This window comes from Aotus nancymaae, unplaced genomic scaffold, assembly GCF_030222135.1.
Source record: "Aotus nancymaae isolate 86718 unplaced genomic scaffold, 86718_ANA_hifiasm-v0.15.2.pri h1tg000062l, whole genome shotgun sequence".
Classification (NCBI taxonomy): Eukaryota; Metazoa; Chordata; class Mammalia; order Primates; family Aotidae; genus Aotus; species Aotus nancymaae.
The window spans coordinates 21302448-21328580 of NW_026988476.1; the positions used below are offsets into that span (position 1 = coordinate 21302448).

The 26133-nt window shown below is 38.4% G+C and overlaps 1 long non-coding RNA gene across 1 annotated transcript in view; it reads right to left on the bottom strand.

Annotated features, from left to right (window-relative positions):
* Nucleotides 1–26133, bottom strand: part of LOC135270428 (uncharacterized) — a 131690-nt gene that overhangs the window by 54105 nt on the left and 51452 nt on the right. The window contains exon 2 of the long non-coding RNA XR_010338583.1: nucleotides 20840–20944. This is a non-coding gene — a long non-coding RNA (uncharacterized LOC135270428). The remainder of the gene's footprint in view (nucleotides 1–20839; nucleotides 20945–26133) is intronic.

The following is a 26133-nucleotide window of genomic DNA, read 5'->3' on the forward strand; positions in this document are numbered from 1 at the left end:
GTGGATATTTACTTTGATAGTCAATATGACTTTGTGGTTGTTTATGATTTTAATACGCTTTGAAAACAGGAATTTTAACCTCCAAAGGAAACAAAATTTAAAATGAAAATTTTTTATCAATAATTTATTAAATTCAATTCAACTTCCCTCTTCCTTGGCCATTATCAAAATTTCTGGCCACTCAAAATTGGATTCTGATAAAGCTAAAATGAAAAATTTTATTGAACTTATAATGGTTGCATTTTTTTTTTTCCCAGCATGAAATTTATGTGGTATGGTCTCAATAATAAAGTGGTATTACCAGAATCAATGAAAAAAAATCCCAGTCAAAATGGTACATTAGATGATTTATTGGGCAACTGATAAACTTGTAAGTTTTATAACACAGTATTGGTGGGGAAATATTTTAATGAATGCCAAAAGGGCACAACTGCCTGGTATTGTTTGTCCAAAATTCAACCAAGGAAAGACAAGTCAGACAGTTCCAGGTCATTTTGGCATGCCTAATGAACCCTTGAGGTTTGGCAAATAGATTTCATCCAGTCACCCCTCTCTCAAGATTCTAAATATGTTTTTGTTATGATTTGTATGTCTTCCTATTGGGTAGAAGCAGTCCCTTGCCAATGTGCCACTGCCTCAGCCATTTCAAGACTATTAGAAAAGATTATTCCTCCATGGGGCATACCTTCAGAGTTACATAGTGATTGAGGCGCTTATTTCACTGGCCGTGTCGTAAAACAAGTCTGTGAACCCTGGTCCATATCACAACACTTTCGTTGTACCTACCATTTCCAATCTTCAGAACTGGTTGAAGGAACAAATAGCATTATCAAAACTCAGCTGGCAAAATTTATGGAAGGACTGAAGTTGTCTTGGCCAGTGGTATTTCCTCTGGTCCTATTAAATCTAAGGTCTGCATCTTTTGGAAAACATAAGTTGTCACCTTTTAAAATTATCATGGCACAGCTGATGCATTTAGCCCACTCTGCTTTTAATGTTAAATTGATTAAAGGAGGCATTCTCCAATATTATAACGGAATAATATTTAAAGCTTATAGACATAAGCCATGCCCTGGTAGAACAATATTTCCATAGCAAACTCCCAGGAGAAAAAAGCACCAGACATCATAACCTTCAGCTTGGTGATTTGTCTATTAAAAGAGGTATTTATAAAATAATTTCCTTCAGCCTTGATGGAAAGGTCCCTATCAGGTACTCCTTACCAATTCCTGCACTGTCAAACTGAAAGGCACTGTTTTAGATTCATGTTCCTCATTTAAAGAACGCTCCTACCTGCTGCTGGAATTCGAAACAATTGGAGATTTGAAGCTAAAACTGACCCAATGTGAAGCAGATGACAGCTCAAGTTGACTGCTCACCCAAGACACCTGCCTGTGTATTATTAAGGTCTGTGAAATATTTGGCCTCTCATTTGTTGCTGTCTTTACATTCTTGGTTTTTGCCTTTTAGTCCCTTGCACAACAGAGTTACACTGAATTATATCTTGGCTGAGCAAGGAGGTGTTTAGATTGTAGTCAATATCTTCTGTTACACTTGGATAAATACTTATAACAAAGTAAAAACCAAGTTGGGGAAAATGTGTGCACATGTTAATTAATTAGCTAGACTACCCATCATTAAAGTGTTTGGCTTTTTTATCTCTTCAGATGACTACCTTCTATAGTTAGAAGGGGATAAATTTCAGTCCTCAAGTTTTGTCACTCACTATTGTGGTTATTGTAATATTTAAGTTACTTATGTTACTCCTTACTCAGATTTGCTTAGAAATAAAAGTTTAAACAAAGTAATAATTGTTTAGAAACTCAACATGGTCAATTTAAGACTGTAATTCAGAAAAGACAGCCAATCTGACAACTTTTGGGGGGGACCTAAGAAGTCTTGAGAGTTCTCTTCTCAAAATCTCCTTGTTACTCAAATGTGGCCCATTGTAGCTTTATACTCCCTTAGACTGTGAGTCTTCCCCAGGGAGAGACATGATTCCTGGGATAGGTTATCCTAGCAACAAAGAACAAAATTAAACTTGCCAACTGATCTGCAATGTTTTCTGTAGAAACATCTTGATCAAAAGGAGGAAATGTGAAATAAAATGAACTAACTAAGGCTAAGGCTTTCTAAAGTGCAGTTGGCAGATAGTGAGGGGATTGCACACATACTTGCTAAAGGTCAAACCACAAGATGTTCCAATAGACTCAGATTCTAACACTGGCCTTCAACGTCTCTCAGCTGGGAGGACACTAGCTAACTAACCAATCAAAACAGATTTGGGATTTAGTATTTCTGTGCCTCTGAAAACAACTTTTAGAGAAAATGCCCTATTAAAAAAGTCTCCTGTTCTTGCTTTATGAGACATTGTTCATGGCTGCTCTGATTCAGTGAACCTGAATTACAATGCTTTGTTTCCCAAATAAATGCTATTTCCTTTGACTTCTGTGCCAATCTTCTTAGCTAATACAAGTTAATTTGATTATTAAAAAGAAAACCTACAGGAGTCAGACAAATCCATCTATGAACTAGGTTAAGTGTACAGTGCTCCAATTTGTAACTTTTGCCTTGAGTTTCCATAGCTTGATGCCTCTGGCTCACAGGAAAAAAAAAAAAAGTTTATGCTACCATACTGTGAGCAGCCTTTAAAGCTCCTTGTCCCCTAAACAATGTTTAAATGTACACAGCCAACACTTCCTTTGTGACACCCATTTTCCTATGTTTCTGTGTTTTTATGATGGACCAACTTTGCTCCCTCTCACACATTCTCACATACTTCGGATGAACACATTCTTTAGGTATTATATTTATGTTTTTATAGTCCATCTTGTTAACCCAACAGCTGTTCTCTCTCTAAATAGATTTGCATTCTCAGCTCCGATTGTTATCTGTTGATTACACGGTTTAACTCTTATTTCTCTTGCTTTTAAGTTCCAGGGGTACAAATCACTGTACCTCCATGAACTGACAACATTGCCTGGTAAAATGTAAGCCTTTTTGTCAAAATCATAATTTATTTTCAGTTCTGGCCCTTTGACCTGTAATAAACTATTTTTTCCCACATTTTGATAAAAACAATAATCTCCCAGTTGGCCTGTTTAAAATAGAACCTATTAAATGGGCCATCTGTATGATATCTGTATTACCGTTTTGAAAAAATAATGTTTGAGAACTGTTTAGGATAAAATAAACTGCAGAAATCATTCTTAATGCTTTTTTATCTAATCACAGCTGGTTCATTAGATATGTTATTTTTAAAATCAGCAGTATGGTCATAGAAACATTTTCTTCTCAATTTGCCACACCAGTAGGCATATGGTGCTGATGCCAGCATGAAATTGAGGCAGTAATGCCTTGAAAAAACCGCACAACATTATGTTTTACTTTGGATACTAACTTGAGATTGAGCAGCTGTTGAATAAGTGAAGGGGGCATTTTAGAGATAAATTTTACTGTCTGGACTTAAAACTCTGCAAAATGAAATGGAAGGTTCTGTCCTATAAAGTACACCTATCAGGGCATCAAGTCTGAACGGCACACTCACTGCAACCAATGTAGCCTGTGCTTCATAACTCCAAAGAGAAGCCAGCTCTCCAAAAAGAAATCAGAGCATGCTTTATTTTGCCAATCTGATCTTAAAGAAGCACTGAGATATTTGGTATTGAGGAATATTATATCTGGCACCTGGCCCTGAAGTTTCGGTTTACTTAAACAAATGTATATTAGATATATTATAATTCATTATACATGTAAATGGCCTTTACATGTATTTTTTAAGTCCAAGATAATAATAAACAAAACCATTGCCTTTCCTTCAGAAGCCCTTCCCATGTGCACCTATCCAAATGATTACTTTCTTTCTCCAATGACCTTTATAGTAATTGCTGCTTTAAAAATAGTCTTATCATCCAATTGTACATCCCTGAATATTATGGTTTTAGTCTTGCTCATTAAAAAAAAAGTGTTTTTTAAGTTTTAATTTGGGCATCCACTTCTTTTCCTCATATTTTATCTGGGTGCTTGGACCTACAGAGTTTCTCACAGTCTGGATTTTGCTGATTGCTGATTGTGCAACTCAGGATGCAATTCTGTCCCTCTGTACTCTGGTATTTCCTGAAGGAATCAATGAATTGGTACCCTGTAACATTCTGACGGTGATCAGTTCTTCTGTAGATAGATCATATGAGCTCATAGATTTAAGTATATTTGATTAGTTTCAATCCATCAAAATTACTATTACCATTGTTGAGCTCCAGTTGTACCATCTTTGGGCAATGAGAGCTTAAGTTGGCTCCTGAGCCTTTTTGATGTGACTCTAGTAGTCTTTGCTAACTTCTTTGGTACTTGATACACAGTATATTCCAGACTCATCTTATCACTTTCTGCCACAGATCTGGAATCCACCATTTCTTCTAGAAGCACTGGTTTCCTTTAGTGACAAACAGTATTTTAAGACCACAATTTGGGTGCCAGGGATGCCCTTCCTACTAGGTTGGTAATTGTTTCTAGGCCTTCTCTGTCTCTACTTGCCTCTCTGTCTCTATGTATTTCTTTATATTCATATATGAATATAACCTCTATATGTTACATATAATATGGAAAAAATATATTTCTGAATCGTTTTAAACATAACTTGCAAACATCATGACACTATCCCAAACGACATTCTTACTTAAATTTCACCCTGTTATCATTTACAGGAAATTTAACATCATCTGATAATATAACCATCTATATTTAAAGATCAATATTTAAATCTCTACTATCACCAAAATGGCCTTTACATGTATTTTTAAAATCCAAGATTAAATCCAGGTTTATGCATTACATTTGATTGTTACACTTTCTATTTCTCTTTAATTTAGAATAGTATCCACCCCTCCCCACTACACATCTTTTATCTTCTCTGACACTGACATTTTGAGGAGCATGAGCTGTTGTCTTGCCGAAGGTGCCACAATTCTGGATTGGCCCTTATGATTAGATTCAAATTAAACATTTTGACAAGAATACTACATAGGTGATATTGTGTACTTCCCCTTGTAGTATGTGAGGAGAAGGCATAGAATGTCAATTTGTTCTTTTATTAGTGAAAAACAGTTTGATCCCTTGATTAAGGTGTGTCTGTCTGATATAGTCATTGTAAACCTCTCTTTTTTCTTTTTTAATTAAAAAAGAATCTATGCGATGATAATTTGAGATAATGTAACTACCTTATTCTTCAAACTTTCACCCACTTTTAGCATCTTTTTTCTAATCCTTACTTAAATCAATTATTCCATAAAGGTTGCAAAATGATTTTCTAATTAAATCATTTTTTCTATCTTAATTAGCTTTCATTTTTATGTAAAGAAGATATTTTCCTCTTTTCTCTTTTTCTATCTGAATATCACGGTGGGTATCACAGATTTTAAAATTTATTGTATTACTCAAAGTGGCAGCACTTTCAAGCTGTCCTCGTCAAAGAAATATTTTGTGTACTTTAGCTTTCTTGTCACAATCAGAAGGGTATTTTATAAAATCTATGGAAATGGGTACTGTAAGGTCACACACCATATTCCAGTTTCCAGGACAGTGACCAGCATCCTGTCCCTTTTGTTGAAATGAACTAAACTTGCATGTGCCTGAACCATGTCCCATTTTGGTGGAAGTCTGGCCAGCAAAGAGCATTGCAAGTGGTTGTCTAATTAAAGAGAGGGTGGTACAGTGATTCTCAAATCAGGCACAGCTTGGTCCAAATGCTGCTTCCATCTTATTACTAACTTTAAGGACACAGGAAATGATACAATTTCTCTGAGTCTCAGTTTACTAATTGGTTAAAAAAAAAAAAAGACATGTGATAGGAGTAATTGTGAGGTTTACAGATCACCCAGTTCATTGTAGGCATTCAATAAATGATAGCAAACATAGAGCAGCCAGAGTTTGAAAAGACACAATGGCATATAAACCTAATTTATACTCCCTTTTTTTTTGTTTGTTTGTTTGTTTTAATCTTTTATGCAAGGAGAAAAGACTCACTAGGAGAGAAGCCTGCTCAGGGGTGCTTCGGAATATAAACTTGGGTGAAATACATTTTGTTTTATCCCATCAATGACAGAAAGAAGGGGTTCTGATTTGTGAGTGGGATATTTTTCATTCCACAAGAAAATGCTTGTCTTCTCTCTGAGTTTTTCTCTTTTTACTATGGTAAAATATATGTCACATAAAATTTTCCATTTTAACCCTTTAAAAAGATATAGCTCAGTGGCATTAAGTCCATTCACATTGTTGTGGAACTATCACCACCACATATCTCCAGAATTTTTTCACCTTCCCCAACTAAAACTCTGTACCTATTAAATCAAAACTCCTGATTCCCACCTCCCACAAGCCCCCTGAAACCATCATCTCCTTTCTATCTCTGTGAATCAACTACTCTAGGTAACTCATATAAGAGCAATCATAAAGGATTTGTCCTTTTGTGACTGGCTTATTACATTTAGCATGGCTTTAATGTTCATACATGTCATAGCATGCATTGGAATTTCTTTTTTATTGTGATAAAAACAACATAAATTTTACCATCATAACCATTTTTTTGGTGTACATTTCAGTAGTGTTAAGTATACTTACATTGTTAGGAAACAGATATCTAGAAGTTTTCCATTTTGCAAAACAAACTCAGTATCTACTGAACAACTCCCATTTTCCTTCTTTGTTCAGCCCAATGACCACCATTCTACTTTCTGTTCTAATTAACTTGACAACTTTAGATACTTCCTATAAGTGGGATCACACAGTCTGTCATTTGTGACTTATTTCATTCAGCAAGCTTTATCTATGTCTTAGCATGTGACAAGATGTCCTGCCTTTTGAAGGCTGAATAATTTTCCATTGTATGCACATACTACATTTTGTTTATCCATTCATCTCTTGATAGGCATTTAGGTTGCTTCTATTTATTATTATTATTATATTTTAAGTTCTGTAGTACATTTGCAGAACATGCAGTTTTGTTACATAGATACACACGTGCCATGACGGTTTGCTGCATCCATCACCCTATTATCTACATTAGGTATTTCTCCTAATGCTTTCCCTCCCCTATCCCCCAACCCCCTCCTATCCCTCCCCAGAACCCCTCACCCCTTCAGGCCCTGGTGTGTATGTTCCCCTCTGTGTGTTCATCTGTTCTCATTGTTCAACACCCACTTATGAGTGAGAACATGCAGTGTTTGGTTTTCTGTTCTTGCGTCAGTTTGCTGAGAATTATGGTTTCCAGCTTTATCCATGTCCCTGCAAAGGACATGAATTCATCCTTTTTTATGGCTGCATAGTGTTCCATGGTATATATGAGCCATATTTTTTTTATCCAGTCTATCATTGATGGGCATTTGGGTTGGTTCCAGGTCTTTGCTATTGTGAACAGTGCCACACTAAACATACGTGTGCATGTGTCTTTATAATAGAATGATTTATAATCATTTGGGTATATACCCAGTAATGGGATTGCTGGGTCAAATGGTATTTCTAGTTCTAGATCCTTGAGGAATCACCACACTGCCTTCCACAATGGTTGAACTAATTTACACTCCCACCAACAGTGTAAAAGCGTTCCTATTTCTCTGTATCCTCTCCAGCATCCGTTGTCTCCTGACTTCTTAATGATCGCCATTCTAACTGGTGTGAGATGGTATCTCAATGTGGTTTTGATTTGAATTTCTCTAATGACCAGTGATGATGAGCTTTTTTTCATATGTTTGTTGGCTGCATAAATGTCTTCTTTTGAGAAGTGTCTGTTCATATCTTTCACCTACTTTTTGATGGTTTTTTTTTTCTTGTAAATTTATTTAAGTTCTTTTAGATTCTGGATATTAGCCCTTTGTCACGTGGGTAGATAGCAAAAATTTTTTCCCATTCTGTTGGTTGCCAGTTCACTCTAATGATAGTTTCTTTTGCTGTGTATCCTGGGACTTTGCTGAAGTTGCTTATCAGCTTAAGGAGATTTTGGAAATATTAGACAGATCAACGAGACAGAAAATTAACAAGAACATCCAGAACTTAAACTCATATCTGAACCAAATGGACCTAATAGACATCTATAGAACTCTCACCCCAAATCCACAAAAGATACATTCTTCTCAGAATCATATTGCACTTATTCTAAAATTAACCACATAATTGGAAGTAAAACACTCCTCAGCAAATACAAAAGAACAGAAATCATAACCATCTCTCAGACCACAATGCAATCAAATTAGAACTCAGGATTAAGAAACTCACTCAAATCTGCACAACTACATGGAAACTGAACAACCTGCTCCTGAATGACTACAGGATAAATAATGAAATGAAGGCAGAAATAAAGATGTTCTTTGAAACCAAGAGAATGAAGACACAATGTACCAGAATCTCTGGGACATGTTTAAAGCAGTGTGGAGAGGGAAATTTATAGCACTAAATGTTCACAAGAGAAATGAGGAAAGATCTAAAATTGATAACCTAATGTCATGATTAAAAGAACTAGAGGAGCAAGATCAAACACATTCAAAAGCCAGCAGAAGACAAGAATTAACTAAGATCAGAGCAGAATTGAAGGAGTTAGCGACACAAAAAACCCTTCAAAAAATCACTAAATCCAGGAACTGGTTTTTTGAAAAGATCAACAAAATAGATAGACCGCTAGGCAGACTAAAAAAGAAAAAAAGAGAGAAGAATCAAATAGATGCAATAAAAAATGATAAAGGGGATATCACCACCAATCCTACAGAAATACAAACTAGAATTGTAGAATACCATAAATACCTCTATGCAAATAAACCAGGAAATCTAGAAGAAATGGATAAATTCCTGGACACTTACACCCTCCCAAGACTAAACCAGAAAGAAGTTGAATCCTTGAACAGACCAATAACAAGGTCTGAAATTTAGGCAGCAATTAATAGCCTACCAACCAAAAAAAAGTCCAGGACCAGATGGGTTCACAGCCGAATTCTACCAGAGGTACAAAGAGGAGCTGGTACCATTCCTTCTGAAATTATTCTAAACAATAGAAAAAGAAGGAATCCTCCCTAACTCATTTTATGAGACCAACATCATCGTGATACAAAAACCTGGCAGAGACACAACTAAAAAAGAAAATTTCAAGCCAATATCCATGATGAACATTGATGCAAAAATCCTCACTAAAATACTGGCAAACCAAATCCAACAGCACATCAAAAAGCTTATCCATTATGATCAAGTTGGCTTCATCCCTGGGATGCAAGGATGGTTCGACATATGCAAATCTATAAACGTAGTCCATCACGTAAACAGTACCAAGACAAAAACCACATGATTATCTCAATAGATGCAGAGAAGGCCTTTGACAAAATTCAGCAGCCATTTATGCTAAAAACTCTCAATAACCTAGGTATCGATGGAATGTATCTCAAAATAATAAGAGCTTTTTATGACAAAACCACAGCCAATATCATACTGAATGGGCAAAAACTAGAAGCATTCCCTTTGAAAAACCAGAAGAAGACAAGGATGCCCTGTCTCACCACTCCTATTCAACATAGTATTGGAAATTCTGGCTAGGACAATCAGGCAAGAAAAATAAATAAAGGGCATTCAGTTAGGAAAAGAGGAAGTCAGATTGTCTCTATTTGCAGGCAACATGATTGTATATTTAGAAGACCCCATTGACTCAGCATTTAGATTGCTTCTAACTATTGTGAATAGTGCTATTATGAACATGGATGTAGAAATATCTTTGAGAACCTGCTTTCAATTCTTTGGGAGATATACCCAGAATTGGGATTACTGGAATATTTCCTTCCTTTTGAAGGCTGAATAATATTCCATTATATGTATATATCATATTTTGTTTACCCATTCATTCATCAATGAACATTTGTGTTACTTCTACCCCTTGCCTGCTGTGAATAATGCTGCTGCTATGAATATGGGTGTACAAATATGTTTCTGGATTCTTTTTTGATGAGTGCATGTGGCTTCCCGTCATTCAATTCATCATATCCATACTGGCCTATCCTAACACTTATCCTATCCTAACACATAGTTGAAATTAGCTAGAAGCTATTTCTTTTCAAGTTCCATGTAAAGCAAACATTCTAGATTGAGTCCTAATTAGATAGCTCCCATGGAAAGGTTTCTATTGCTGCTTTTTGACAACTTTCTGCTGCTACCACCTGAGGTATGCTGGGGGCAAGAGAACAAGGCCTTCTTTATTGTGAAAAAGACCCTAGATTCACAGCTGTTTGATGCTGTGAATGCTTTAGTCCTCTGCAAAGAGCCTCCCAAACATAGTACCACAAGCCCTATATTCCCCCAAGTTGGGAGAAGCATTCTTCCCACCTTGCTAAAGATGGGTAGCCCTTTTTGCCAATAGATAACACGAAGACCTGAGATGTAAGATGATGCTTGTCCTTTTCCAGATCGACCGCCACCTACTATAATTACCACTGGATTAACAACTAGAATAATCTCTCAGCACAACCCAAGCACTCCCTGCTGCAGGAACAACCAGCTTTCTTCTGAAAACACTGCAGGATCTTACCAATATGTACTGGCAGGAACCTGAGAATATATGTGGGACTGGATTTTGACAGAGTTGGACAAAGTAAGGTGGAATTTAAAATTATATAGAGGGGCATTTATTGACCTGGGAGCACCCTCCCATGACTCAGGATTTAATCCCCTGGCAAGAACAATTAATAGGATGCTGCCCGGGTTCATTGGTGCTTGGACATGATGACAATTTATAATAAAGGAGACGAAGTATGGAGAGAAGAGTAAAAGGGCACATCAGAATTGGTTTATTACATGATATCAGAGAACTTAACAAATACTTATGTTCCCAGGAAGGTCCAGGAGACAGTCCTTTTACTAAGACAACAGTAATGCACCAGTGAGCGAGGCACTGGTATCACTGAATAGTCAATAGTGGCTGTTCCTTGTAGGCTTAAAGACCATGCCCCCTTAGCCCATCTGATTTCAGCACAGACTCAGTATTTTTGCTTTATGACATTCTTCAATATTCACTCATTCTTCATAGATAAAATCTGGAAGCGTGGGGAGTTTAATGTCTCAGGGAACTGTGATGGTTAGTATTATATCTCAGTTTGACTGGGCTAAGGAATGCCCAAATAGCTGGATAAACATTATTTCCAAACTTGTCTGTGACAGTATTTCCAGAAAAAAAAAATAGCATTTGAACCAGCAGACTGAGTAAAATGATCAACCCTCTCCAATGTAGGTGGGCATCATCAACCCACTGAAAGCCCAGATAGAACAAAAAGGCAGAGGAAGGGTGAATTCTCTCTGTCTATCCTTGAGCTGAGGCATCTTCTCCTGTCCTTGGACATTGGAGTGCCTGGTTGTCAAGCTTTCAGACTTCAATTACATGACACTATCAGCTTTCTGGATTCTCTGGCTTACAGACAGCAGATCATGGGACTTCTCAGTCTCTGTAATTGTGTGAGCCAATTCCCATAATAAATCTCCTTTTATATGCATATGTGTGTGTGCATATACTTATATATAATACATATGTGTATGTGTGTATACATATTACATATATATTTTGTATATGTATATATATTCAAACTATATATATATTATATATATATTATATATATATATATAACATGTTTAAATTTGATTCCTAATGTTGGAGGTAGGACCTGGTATGAGGTATTTGGGTCATGTGGGTGGATCATTCATATATAGCTTGGGGCTGTCCTCATGATAATGAATGAGTTCTCCCTCTATTAGTTCCCAAGAGAACTGATTGTTAAAGAGCCTGGCAACTCCTTTCCTCTTTTGCTCCCTTTCTCACCAAGTGACACTTGCTACCTTTTCACTTTCACCATGACTGGAAGATTCCTGAGTCTCTCCCCAGAAGCAGATGTTGGTAGCATGCTAGTTACGCAGCCTGCAGAACCATGAGCCAAATAAACCTCTTTTCTTATAAATTACCCAGGCTCAGATATTCCTTTATAGCAACACAAATGGACTAAGAACATACACACACACAACACACACACACACGTAATTTTTCCCCCTCTGTTGGTTCTGTTTCTCTGGAGAACCCTGATTAATACAGGGGCTAACTTTAGTCTTCAATGAATGAGTAACAGAAGTTAGCAAATAAACTCTCCAGTTTCTCTGTTCTTCAGTGGAACATTCTGAGGCACATTCTCCACAGTTCCTTTAGGGGTCTGTGTGGGACTGAGTCCCTGATGTCCACAGCAGTTACAAGTCACTCCACATTGGCCTTTCTCCTGTTCTGTCTCACACTCTTAGCCATCTCACTCCTGTTTCCTGGGATCTCCTCCCAATTTAACTACCACACCCTAGTACTTGTCTAGGTTTTGCTGTCAGGAGAGCCCAAACCTTATAAGGCTCTTCTGGACTAGAATTCAAGTTGCTAAAATTCATGTATGGATAGCATGGTATGCAAATACTTGTTAGTCTATAAAGATATGCTCATTCAGAAAACATATCATAGCCTGGTATTAACTGATTAATATTAACATTTTCAAAACTCAACAACCCACTCCCTTTACTTCAAATCCATTTAGAGGAGAGGCTGAATTTTCCCTATATTTCTCCAAAGTTTTGATGGAGTACTTGATGGCAAAGCCAGGTAAAATTTACAATATGTTTCAGCAAATAGCCAGATCTACAGTATTTCATAAGGAGTGATTGTTATTAAAAGCAATAAGGGGGACCTAATTAGAGATCTAGTGCAACTGGCAGTAATTGTATTTTTTCATGTAAGCGTCTTAGCTTACCTAAGTGCTTAGCCTTAATTCTCCACATGAACTCCCATGAAATGTTTGTACTGTCCTTTGCTAAGGCCCACCTTTCCTAAGTTATTGTCATGATTATTCTGTAGCTCCTTTTTCATTCTGTGAAATATCAGCTGGCTCTGTTTCCCCCTTTATCAGAGAGAAATTTTCATATATTTAGGTCCCAGATCTTGAAATGTTCTTTCTATGGCAAACTCTAAGCCTTGCTACTTCTTTTGAGAAGCTTCCAAATCCCATTTTCTTCACAGCTCTTTTCTCTGAGGCGCATGATATTGCACCAGCTCCAGCCTCTTTAAATTCAGGCTAAGCACTTAGGTAAGCTAAGATGCTTACATGAAAAAATACAATTACTGCCAGTTGCACTAGATCTCAGAGATCTTCTTTCCCAATATCCCACGAGGGCAGCCCTTGGCAGGCACTGAGGTTCAGACTGGTTCCTCGGATGCCTCTTTGTCCTTTACACCTCCCCTCAAAGCACTGTGGCTCTTCAGTTGGAAATTCCTTAACATCAAAAAATAATGGCTTTGTAATTCAATTCCTGGCACAAGGACATACATGGAGAAACACTTAATAGAGTTGTTTACGATGATTGAGCCAGATGTAAATGCAGGGAACACAGTTATTTAGCTTTGAGTTAATATTAGAAGGCTCAGTGAGCAGGTTCACATGGCTGTAATATAACTGCTATACTTCATAGCACTTAGGAGCCAAAGGTAATTTAAAAACACACAGACAATAAGTTATATGAGGTGGAGAGTCACAGAACCAACCACATTCCAATATAATGTTGAATGTTCTTTGGTGCATAAAGCATAGTAATATCCTGGATCTATTACCAGTGGTATTCTTGGTGTCTATATAGCCCTAAGGGCATATAAAAATGATTGCATTGGATAGGAGACAGGTCCACTAAGCAAATCCAAGAATATTAAACATGGACAGGATGAGAGGGATTACCTGATTCAGCCTCCTGATTGTGCACTTGTGGACACTGTCATAAAGAGGTTTGCTTAAGGCACACAGGTAGTTAGTGGAATAGTGAGTCTTCTGACTCCTAAGTCTGTGTCTTTCTAACAACATGCTGTGTAGATGTGGGGAGTGAGCCTGTTGATTCTTCCCAAACTGCAGACTTATTAGGAAGCCAGGAAGCACTTCTAATCTAAGGACCTATATAAAGAAAAAAAATTATAAAATGTAGAGTAAAGTTTTATATATAAGAATATTCAGGCCAGGCATGGTGGCTCACACCTGTAATCTCAGCACTTTGGGAGGCCAAAGTGGGCGGATCACTTGAGGTCAGGAGTTCAAGACCAGCCTGGCCAACATGGTGAAACCTTGTCTATACTAAAAATACAGAATATTAGCCAGGCTTGATGGTACACACCTGTCACCCCAGCTACTCAAGAGGCTGAGGCAGGAGGATTGCTTGAATCTAGGAGGCGGGGGGTTACAGTTGCACAAGATGGCACCATTGTACTCCAGCCTGGGTGACAGAGCAAGACTCTATCTCAAAAAAAAAAAAAAGTATTCATTATGGGCTCTTTATAATAGTTAGAAATTATGTAAATGTAGATAATAAAGGAATAGTTAAGTAAATAATGGTATAATTATACAATAGAATAGTGTACAATCATATAAAGTACTCTAACTAAAAAATCTTAATGCCATAGGAAAAGCAGAATACCAAATTTGTATATGTAGTATTACCTTAATTGTGTAAATACATACATACACACACACACACACACACACACACATACACAGGAGAAAACAGAAGCATACTAAAATGTAACTGAAACTAGGTAGTGATTTTTATTTTTAAAATAACATCCACTCAGTTACCATATGATTTTCCTACAGGAAAAAGAAGCAAGTAAGATAACCTAAAATATACTAGTAAGAGTAACCAAAGGTTATAAATTTTTACATGTAAGACAGTTTTCAGTGACTCTCTATCAATCTTTGAATGGGGGAGATGCATTATCAGGACAAGCAGACTCAATCATAGCAATGTGCTACCTTAAATTTTTGACATGTCAAGTACAAAGGATATAACATCAGAAAACATCAACTGGTTTTGCATTTAATTTGTGTCTCTGACTAGAAAGCTATTAAACTGTCAAATTTTTCTTTTTTCTTTTTTTTTACTTTATGACTAACATTTTTCCTGTTACTTAAAATTTATTTAAAAACTAAAGGTTATCTTGATTTTGTTTTGTGTGCTGCTATAAGAATCATGGTCATTTTGTTAATTTGAGTCTTTTGAGATGCAGGAAGTAATGCAGGTGAACAATAAATTTGGAGAGACAGAAGGCAGAAAGTGCCTTCATACAGAAACAAAAGTCTGACCCCTGTGGCAGCAAGGCCATTGGGCAGTTCTTAAACCAAAGTACCCACTGGAAGACAGACTTAGTCCATTTGTGCTGCTATAACAGAACATCTGAGACTGGGTAATTTATTTAAAAAAGGAAATTTATTTCCTCATGGTTCTGGAGGATGGGAAGTCCAAGATTAAGGCACCAGCATCTGGTGCCTGGTAAGGACCTTCTTGATGTGTCCTCATACTGCAGAAGAGCAAAAGAGAGCAAGCCCACACCACAAGCCCTTTTTATATGGCCCTAATCCAATCACAAGGGAAGAGCCCCTTATAACCTAATCATCTTGCAGGGTCCTTATCTTCCAATATCATCATATTGGTGATTAGGTTTCAACATTAATTTTGGAGGAGGCAGCATATTCATATCATATCAAGAACACTTGTGTCTCACAGGAATGCAATTGTATTTGTGTCTTCATTGTGCTCAGTCATTGGCTCAGGGGAGCCATGGGAATTGTGGCCTTGGTACAAATGATGGTGGTACATTCATTAGGACCACAATCAATTATGCCCATTATATTAGGATACATAAGTGGCATAAGTTCGGGTTACCATACTCATAAGATGTACATTACAAGAAGACAGACAGATGGGTAGTTCCATAAGCCTTTGAAACACAGAATGAGTGACCTTGACATTTTCTTCAAGTTCATTGCCATATGCTGCTGCGCCAAGAGGTAATGCCTAGAATAACTTAGAATGAAGCATATTTGAATTTGTAGGCTGATAATGCATATCATTTTAAAATCACCTCACAGATATAGAAGTAGTTATTGTGTGCATGTTTTTCTCTGTAGATGAACTTTGGCTGGGGACAGGCAACTCATCTACTCTAATGTACTTTTGTTTTTTGCTAATTCCCTATTTCAGATAAATGTAATGAAGATAATAATATATTGTAAATGAGATATCAATTCAGAACACTGAACAGTATTTCCTTTGAAAGTGTTGGCTCAACAGAAACTATAATTACTGGAAAGCAAAAAATGTAAAGCTGTCATACAAACTGAAGTGTTTCTACTATTTCTCTGAGGAACTTAATCAATTCAGCCAAAGCAATCAACAAATCCAGTTGGTTATTGTTATACATTCCAAATCATTCAATCACTAGGTTTCTTCAGATTTAATTGACTAGATGTTGAACTGCTGGGATAACATAAACCAACATGCCCAAATGGCTCTTGAGGTTGCAAGATATCAGAAAATTCACTAGAGCTAATATTAATGAGTAAAACCCCATCTTCTCTCAATTATTTTATGCTTGAAACAAAAGCACTCTTGAATATTTAAATGGTCAAAACAACCAGGGAGCCTGGATAATGTCATACATTCTTGCTGATTTTTTAAAACTTTCTTGCTCTGAGTGGTGACTGTATTTTTAAATTTTGCCTCTGGGATCCTCTTCATTAGGGTATCTTTGTGTTTCTGGGACAGCACAGACCCTGCATGCCCTGCTTGTGGTATAAGTGCACAACTACTTCTTGATTTGATTTGTGTTACTCTAGAAAGACAAATGAAGAACCAGATTATTTCAGTATGTGATTCATTCTCAAGTGTGGTTCCTGGACCTAGCAGCAGCAGCACACTCCCAGGAATGTGTTGGAAATGCAAATCCACAAGTCTACCTCAGGCCTACTGAAACTGGCACTCTGGGGACAAGGCCAGCCATGTAAGTTCTAACAATCCACCCAGGTGACTCTGATGCATGCTAGGAGGAGGTCTGGCTGACACCACTCCTCATGGTGTATTCTTCAGAAGGGTATTCTGTGGCATATTAACATGTGTCACACAATGAAGGGGTTCCTCATTTGAAGAAATTTGGGAAATTCTGAAATTAAAAAGTTAAATAGAGCAAATAGATGACACTCCTCCACAGTTTACCTATAGGTTACCATATACAGGCCCCTGCTTAAGGTCCCACAAATAGGATATCCCATGCTCTTTCTCCCAAGAGCCTAATTCTCCATCCTTCTCAGCCATTCAGAGAGAGAAAGAATTCTCCTTCTCTCGGTACAAAGTCCCCCTTTTTTTCCACCCTAACACCACTGATGGAGAAAATTCAGTATGGTTTGATGCCCCATTCCCTCTACTGCAAGGCAATCTTGGTAATAGGCAACATGTTAACCAAAGTCTGAGTTATTCAGTATTAAATAATTAACTCTTTGGGACAATATTCAATTTAGTCCACATATATATTTGGAGAAAAGACACTTCTTCAAGGACAAAGTCTTGCTAACAACATAGCAAATTCCTATTACTATACCGAATGAAAACATCTTGGTCTGAATCATCTATATTTGTATTATTTCAGTGGTTCAGGGCTTTCCCCAAATTAATGTGGAGTCATTTGCTTTACATCTACCTTCAAAGTAAAACCTAACGAGGACTTGCCTACAGAATAGATTTTAGTTTCCACTTTAGCACACAGAAATAGGTGATGAACCCCAGGGTGGCAGTTTTTCACTTTCAGTAACTTGCACCGCAAACTCTACCTCTAGCAACAGGAAGAAACTGCATGCAGCTTAAATTATACTGGTTTTCCACTGACACATGGGATACTAAGTAAGACTTAAATGAGAGAGTTGAAATTACTTCTTCACATAAGAAAAAATTTTTAATATACTCCAATGCTGTAAATTTTTAGTTTAATTTAATAATGAAAAGTGGAGAATTTAAAATAAAAATTCATTGTTGGTTCAATATTTTACATCAGAGCGCAGGAGGACAAGCATGCAGTAAAGGAGATTATTCCAGCCTCTATAGCAACAACACTGCATTTTTTGTTTGCCTTTGCTTGGGTCAAGCTATATTCTCACACAACCAACTACAAACCTCTAATGACCATGTAGAGAGGAAGTTTTCCAAAAACTCAGACCCTAATGAAAGCTGATAAAATTTGGGTGAGACAAAACTTAAGAGAATAACTCAAGCATGACTTCAGACTTAAAACCTCTTAAATGAACATGCCAAATTATGCCAAGTTGCTTGTGCCCAATTGTAATGAGAACAATTCAGTTCTGCAGGAGAAAGGGCATTAATTTAAGAGTTGTTGGCATGGCAAACAATAGATGACGTCTCATCCCTTTATATCCTATAAGTGCGTGTCATCCCAGCCTTTCCTCTAGTTCCTCTGACTCAAATTCAAGTATTGTTAAAAAAACTTACTAAAATCCACTGAATCAGAGCACTGCAGACAATAAAAATAGAGGCCGTTTTGACGCCAAGCCAAATAATTTTGGCATTTATTCCCAATGTTCATGTAAACAAACTGTCAGGCACCCTTATGTACAAATGGAAAATTATTCATAAAGGAAAATGATGACTGAGGTTCTGAGAACGGTTTCCACTCCAGGGAATTAATTCACTGACACATGTTGTCTGTGGAGGGTTGTTCCTTCATTTAGTGTCACATCACATTAGCAAACATTTCATTTCATGTTGTCCACCACTAAACACGAACTCTATGTAAGCCACCATAATTAAAACCCAAGCCTTTCAAAGAAAAAACATTAAGGCTCTCTAATATTCTGTTTTTTGCTTTCGCCATAAAAAAGGAGGGAAAGAGATAGGCTTACTAACCTGAAAGTTGGGAGATCTGACCTTAGAAAATGACCATCAATAAGGCAGTAACATCTCTTTTTTTTTTTTTTTTTTCTGAGATGGAGTCTTACTCTGTCACCAGGCTGAAGGGCAGTGGCGCCATCTCAGCTCACTGCCTCCTGGGCTCAAGCAATTCTTTTGCCTCAGCCTCCTGAGCAGCCGGGACTACAAGTGTGTGCCAACATACCCAGGTTTTTGTATTTTTAGTAGAGACAGGGTTTCACCATGTTGACCAGGATGGGCTCGATCTCTTGACCTCATGATCTGCCCGCCTCAGCCTCCCAAAGTGCTGGGATTACAGGAGTGAGCCACCGTGCCCGGCCTAGTCACATCTCTTAAATAAGGGGTGTGATGGAGAGGTAAAAGAATTACAAATAGAACTGGATTTTAAATGTGCTAATATATGCTAACAGTTTTGATTGGATGAGGGGTCATAGATTCTGATTAATTCTTATAGAAAATCAGAAAATCAAAATTTTAGTTGTAGCAGAGATTGCTAGATACCTGGAACTATCTATCCTCTTCATTCTATAGTCATATGATTTGTAACTGGCTACATGGCCTTCAAATTTGTCTACATAGTCCAGGCTCCCTAATAAGTCAAGTGTGGCCTATGACCAGCATCTAGCTGCAGGGATGCATACAGAAATGATGTGTGCATATTCCAGGCTGTGCCTCTAAAGAGAAGGAGCATGTTCTCCACTTCTCCTTCCTCCTTTTCACTGACTGAAATGTGGATGAAAATGTAGATACAGGTGAGGGCATTACCTTAGTGACCAGTACCAGGAAGAAAGGATCCTGCATCCCAGGACCATTGTGTTGCCATAGAAGCCCTGACCACTCACACGTAATTTAAAAAAAACCTATCTTTATAAAGTCATAGTATTGGATTATGTGTTATAGAAGTTGAATGTGTATTTTCATAAATACAAGATATGTTTGTTAAAAATGAAGGATATAAGTCTTCTAGTCCTGTACAGCAATGGTTGGTAAATTATAGCTATAGGTCAAATCTGGCCCAATTCTTGCTTTTGTAAGCAAAGTTTTATTGAAGCACAACCTATATTCATTCACTTATGTGTTGGCTGTTTTCTCACTATACTATGAGAGTTGAGGAGTATGACAGTGACTGTATGACCGACAAACTCTAAAATCTTTATTAACTGGCCCATGATAGAAAAGACATCACTGCTATAGAGAGAAAGAAAAAGAAAAAATGGTTCATCCAGTAAAAGCAAAGAGAAACAATAGCAAATAGGAAATAATAAAAATGGGGAATTTAAAATAAAAAGTCAAGAATATGACTAAATATATTGTTAATTAAAATAAATGTGAGTGGACTAACTTCCCCCATCAATACGTTAACATTCTTCAGGTAAGACAACGAGTCAAGCCTGGAATTGTCAGGAAATTTGTCACATTTAGCTAAAGAATAAGAACTTCAGAGGGGCAACAACGGAAGGGATTTGGTATGAGTAGAATTTTCACAGAAAAGGAGGAACTTTACTTTCAAGAAATTCTGTGTGCAAAATTTTAGGTAACTGTTAGTAAGCTGACTAAGAGAATCAAATCATTTCTGCCAAAAAATGAGAGACTGAAAAAAGCCAGAATTGCTCTTTGAATGATCCTAGGGACTCTTAGTGAAGTATTCTCAGGGAAGGGGGACTATAGGAGACACAGAAGTGACACAAAAGTCAATTCTGGCTGGATATGCTGGCTCATGCCTGTAATCCCAAAGCTCTGAGAGACTGAGGCAGGAGGGTCGCTTGAGCCCAGGAGTTTGAGACCATCCTGGGCAACATATTAAGACTCTGTCTCTACTAACTAACCAACTAACTGAATTAATTAATTAATAAAATCTACTGTTCTTGTGTTCTTGGGTTGTTTTGTGTTGCTATAAAGAAATACCTTGCCAGGTGTCTTGACTCAGGCCCAGGAGTTCAAGACCAGCCTGGGCAACACAGTGAGACTCTGCCTCTAGAAAAAAAAAAAAAAAAAAAAAAAGAAATACCAGAGACTGGCTAGTTGATAAAGAAAAGAGGCTTAGTTGGCTCACAGTTCTGCAGGCTGTACAGGAAACATGGCACAGGCATCTGCTAGGCTTCTGGTAAGGCCTCAGGAAGCTTTCAGTCATGGTAGAATGCAAAGCAGGACCCAGCATCTCACATGTGGAGAAGAGGAGAAAGAGAGAGTTGAGGGGAGGTGCCACACACCTTAAACGACAGGATCTCATGAGAACCCTCTCACTATCCTGAGGACATCACTAAGCCATAAGGAATCCACCTTTATGACCTAAACACCTCCCACCAGGCCCCACCACCAACACTGGGGATTACAATTCAACATGAGATTTGATGAGGACATATATGTAAACTATGTTTTCTACCAAAGAACATAGGCCAAGTTTAACTGAATGAGATCAAGTGCTTGGAAACCACCTAATTAGTATATGGTGTCTACTATACTCTTATATTTGTTAAACAAGAATTAACTGTATCCCCAAGTAGCTTATAAAATTCTTACCATTGGAGACGTATAGAGAAGGGCCCATGATTCTAGTTATGGATAAATGAGAAACACTCATTCCTTTGGGGTTACCCAAGGACAGAAACAGTCTTTGGGCAGAAGAGATTAGTCTTTGCGCTTCTCTGGGCATACTCTGTTTCTGTACAGCCCAAGGGGGCCTCCTATCTTTCTATTACACATGCCAGTCTTGGTCATACTTTCTTTGGGGTGCATTTGGTGGTCTGTCTCTCATTTCTAGCACCTGTTATGATGTCATGCACCTCAGCCTCAACCACTTTTCCAGAAAAGACTATACAAATCCTCTAATTATCTACAGAGCCTACTAAGGGAAGGCTGATATGAACTGAGCAAGTGCTGGGCAGACACAATGAGGGGATGGAGATGCAGAGATGATACCTTGACTCTCTTCTCATATCCCCATGGAATTAGAAATATTTCTTTTTACTTCTACAATTGTGAATAGAGTACCAATCTTTTAAAATTATTATTATTAAAAAATTTTTTTTAGAGGCAGGGTCTCACTCTGTGGCACAATCATAGCTCACTATAACCTCAAACTCCTAGGCTCAGGTGATCCTCCCACCTCAGCCTCCCAAGTAGTTAGAACTGTAGATAAATGCACCATGCCTGGCTAATTTTTAAATAATTTTTTGTAGAGACAGGGTCTCACTATGTTGCCTAGGCTGATCTCAAACTCCTGATCTCAAGTGGTTCTCTCACTTTGGCCTCCCAAAGCTCTGGGATTATAGGCGAGAGCAACCTCTCCCAACCAAGTAACAATCTTTAAATCTAGAACTCGAATTAATCCAGAGCTAGATTTTTTTTTTTCTGGGATGTTATAGAGTAATTGGTCTCATTAACAGTTCATTAAATAAATATTTCCCATCACCTGTATGTAAGGTATTATTTTAGGTACTGTGGATTCCAGGATGGATAGTATGTGTCCTCTGCCTTTGATGAATTTACATCTAATAAAGATAAAAAAAATTCAAGGATACACTACCCTCTTTTCTCCCCTTACCACTTTCCCCTAATGCACTAATATAGACAAATACTATGCAAAATGGTATACCAACTATTAGTCATCAAATTTAGTTATACAGCTATTACAATACTTATATTGGAGTGGACCCTACAGACTATGGATTCATTTCTGCTCCTAAAATCAACTGCCTTTGAAAACAAAAGGATAGAAAATCAAGGTCTATATTAGTCCATTCCCACACTGCTAAAAAGAACTACCTGAGACTGGGCAATTTATAAAGAAGAGAGTTTTAATTGACTTACAGTTCTGCATGGCTGGGGAGGTTTCAACAAACTTAAAATCATGGCAGAAGGCAAAGGGGAAGCAAAGCACATCTTGCATGGTGGCAGGAGAGAGTGTGAGGAGGGGAACTGCCAAATGCTTTTAAACCATCAGATCTCCTGAGAACTCACTCATTATCACAAGAACAGCATGGGGGAAACCGCCCCCATGATGCAGTCAACTTCCACCAGGTATCTCCCTCCACACATGGGGATTACAATTCAAGGTGAGATTTGGGTGGGACATAGAGCCAAACCACATCAAGGTTTTTTGCTGATATAGGCTAAATTCATTTTGCTGATATCTGAGCATTACCAAAATTTAGGGGTAAAGAGAAAATTTAGGCTTAGTTTTTTAAAAACTCAACTTTTTGATGTATCTCTTAAAATCAGTATTTAATTTGTGCTTTTTTTTGAAACAGGTCTAATATTTTCTGCCACCCAACACATACTGCCTGAGTAATACACTAATGAAAAATTGCAACACTGCAGTATGGGAGTGACTTGAACTCAGTTTTTACATATTTGTTTCTGGACTACTAATGGCTTTCTGAAACCAAACCAAAACAAAAACACTCTATTTTTAAACTTCCAATGAAAGAAAGGATGATTAAGAAGTTTGGAAACAAATTTTATTGTTGTAGAGAGGCAATTTTGAGACCACAGTTTTCATTTACCACTTTCAGAGACATTTTACCACCACAAACGTGTTTTGTGCATAACAGAATCACATGAAAGTCACTGGAGTTGTGGTGGTACCTTTGCTGGTAACTGCCAAATCTGGTCATCAAAGAGTTGCATGTTCTAGGACTGGCCTTAGGCAAAATTACCAAGTAGGTGTAGTTTGTCTTTGACATCTCTCACTTCCTATTTCCAGGCTTCCTTCTACTCTTTTTGTAGTTACCCTTCTCCCTTCTTTAAACAGTCAGTTCCTCATGCTCAATTCTCAGTCTCACTCCCACTACATTTTATGATATATATAATGCAGGGGTCCCCAACCCCTGGGCCATGGACTGGTATTGGTCCATGGCCTTTTAGGAAGTGGGCCCCACAGCATGGAGGTAGTGGTGGGCAAGCAAGCGAGGCCTTATTTGTATTTACAGCCCTTCCCCATCACTCACATTACTGCCTGAGCTCCGCCTCCTGTCACATCAGCAGTGGCCTAAGATTCTCATAGGAGTGCAAACACTATTGTGAACTGTACATGTGAGGGATCTAGGTTGGATGCTCCTTATGAGAATCTAATGCCTGATGATCCATCAGTGTCTCCCATAACTCCCAGATGGGACCATCTAGTTGCAGGAAACAAGCTCAGGGCTCCCACTGATTCTACGTTATGGTGAGTTGTATATGTCATCATATACAACTTTATTTATTTATTATTACAAATTTTATTTGTAATAATAATACAAATAAAATGCACAATAAATGGAATGTACTTGAATCATCCTGAAACCGTCTCCCTCTCCACAGTCCGTGGATACATGATCTTCCATGAAACTGGTCCCTGGTGCCAAAAACATTGGGGACCCCTGTTGTGATGGTTAGTGTATGTATCAGCTTCACTGGTATAAGGAATGTCCAGATAGCTGGTAAAATTATTTCTTGGTGTGCCCGTGAAGGTTTTTGGAAAAGATTAGCATTTGAATCAGTAGACTGAGTAAAGAAAATGCCCCCGCCAATGTGAGTGGGCATCATCTAATCTGCTGAGGGCCCAAAGAACAAAAAAGCAGAGGAAGGGTAAATCACTCCTCTCTTCTTGAGCTGACACATTCATCTTCTCCTACATGCAGATGTTAGAGGTTCTACAGTTTTCAGACTCCAGGACTTACATTAGCACCCCATACCGTAATCCCAGCCCAGGTTCTTAGGGCTTAGACTTGGACTAATTACATCACCAGCATTCCTATTTTTGCTGCTTGCAAATGGATCATGTGACACATCTTGACCTCCATAATGATGTAAGTCAACTCCCATAATAAATTATCTATTTATCTATCTATCTACCTACCTACCTACCTACCTACCTACATCTACCTATCTACCTACCTACCTATCTACCTATCCATCCATCCACACACACATAGATGTCAACCTATATTGTCAACCTATGAGGTCTGTATTGCAGGTTGTAATGGTTTTTTTCCACAGGACATCATTTCAGAAACAAAAATAGCATTTAGACCAATAAAAACTAGGTTTGAATATTTCTATCAGAAGAGTTTGTTGATATTTGTATATATATGTGCGTGTATCCTATTGGCTCTGTTTCTCTGATGAACTTGTAATACAGACCTCATAGCAACCTATCAAAATCTAGCTTTTTATATCACATTCCCTTAGAGCCTTTTTTCCTCCAAAACATTCCTGGAGCTAATCTGCTTAAGCAGACTGAGTTAATGTATTTTGATTGTTAAATGTCCTAATGAATTACACTAGTGGCTTCACTGTGTTTTATTTTGAGGTTCTAACTTCAGATTTCTCAAAAGTTAATAAAATAACTGGCCATGTGAAGAATAATTTTCATCTCTTCCTGACTGTTGAAAAAAAGTTTATTCTTTTGTTACCCACATTCAATAATCTCTTAAGAATTTAGTACTGAGCTGTCCCGGAGAGATCCAAGATGGCTGATTAGGAGGAACTCGCGATTGCAGCTCCGAGAGAAAGCGAAGAGGGTGAGTGGACGCCGCATTTCCAGATGGATTTTTACTGCCCACAGACCAGGAGATTCACAGGGGGAAAAGCACCACAGGTCGCCAGTGCTGCTGGTTTGAGTGGCGCGGCCGCTAGGCCTGCACCCTGAGGCAGGGAGCAGTGGCTCCTTCTGCAGAGTGAGTGCGACCGAGTCCCCTGTAAGCCAGCAAGGGGAGCTGAAACAGGGAGTCAAGCCAGGAGATTCCCCGGGCAAAAACGTGCCACAAATCTCAGAGCCGCTGCTTCAGCTGATGCAACGGCTCACAGGGCAGCGGATTTTTACTGCCCACAGACCAGGAGATTCACAGGCGGAAGAGCCCCACGGGTCGCCAGCGCGGCTGGTTTGACTGGCGCAGCTGCTCGGCCTGCGCCCTGAGGCAGGGACAGTGGCTCCTCCTGCAGAGCGAGTGAGACCGAGTCCCCGGTAAGCCAGCAAGGGGAGCTGAAACAGGGAGTCAAGCCAGGAGATTCCAGGGCAAAGAAAGCGCCACAGGAAACACAACTGAACCCGGGTCAGTCCAGCTCTGTGGGGGAGGGGTGTCCCCCATTAGGACACACCCTGCAGTTCCCAGGGCAATTTGCCATAACCAAGGCAACCTGCCACTACAGAGACTCCGTCACTACAGGGGCGGGCCAACATAGCCGAAGCAGTTCTAACTACACCCATATAAACAGGACTGCAGGGAAGTTCACAAGGAAGCTGGGCAGAGCCCACAGCAGCTCAGCGAAGCCTCTGCGGGCTGAGTGCGACTAGGCTGCCACCTTGTGGGCAGGGAAAGCAACAACAAGACAGCGGAAAATCATAAAGCCCTAACTCCCTGGGAC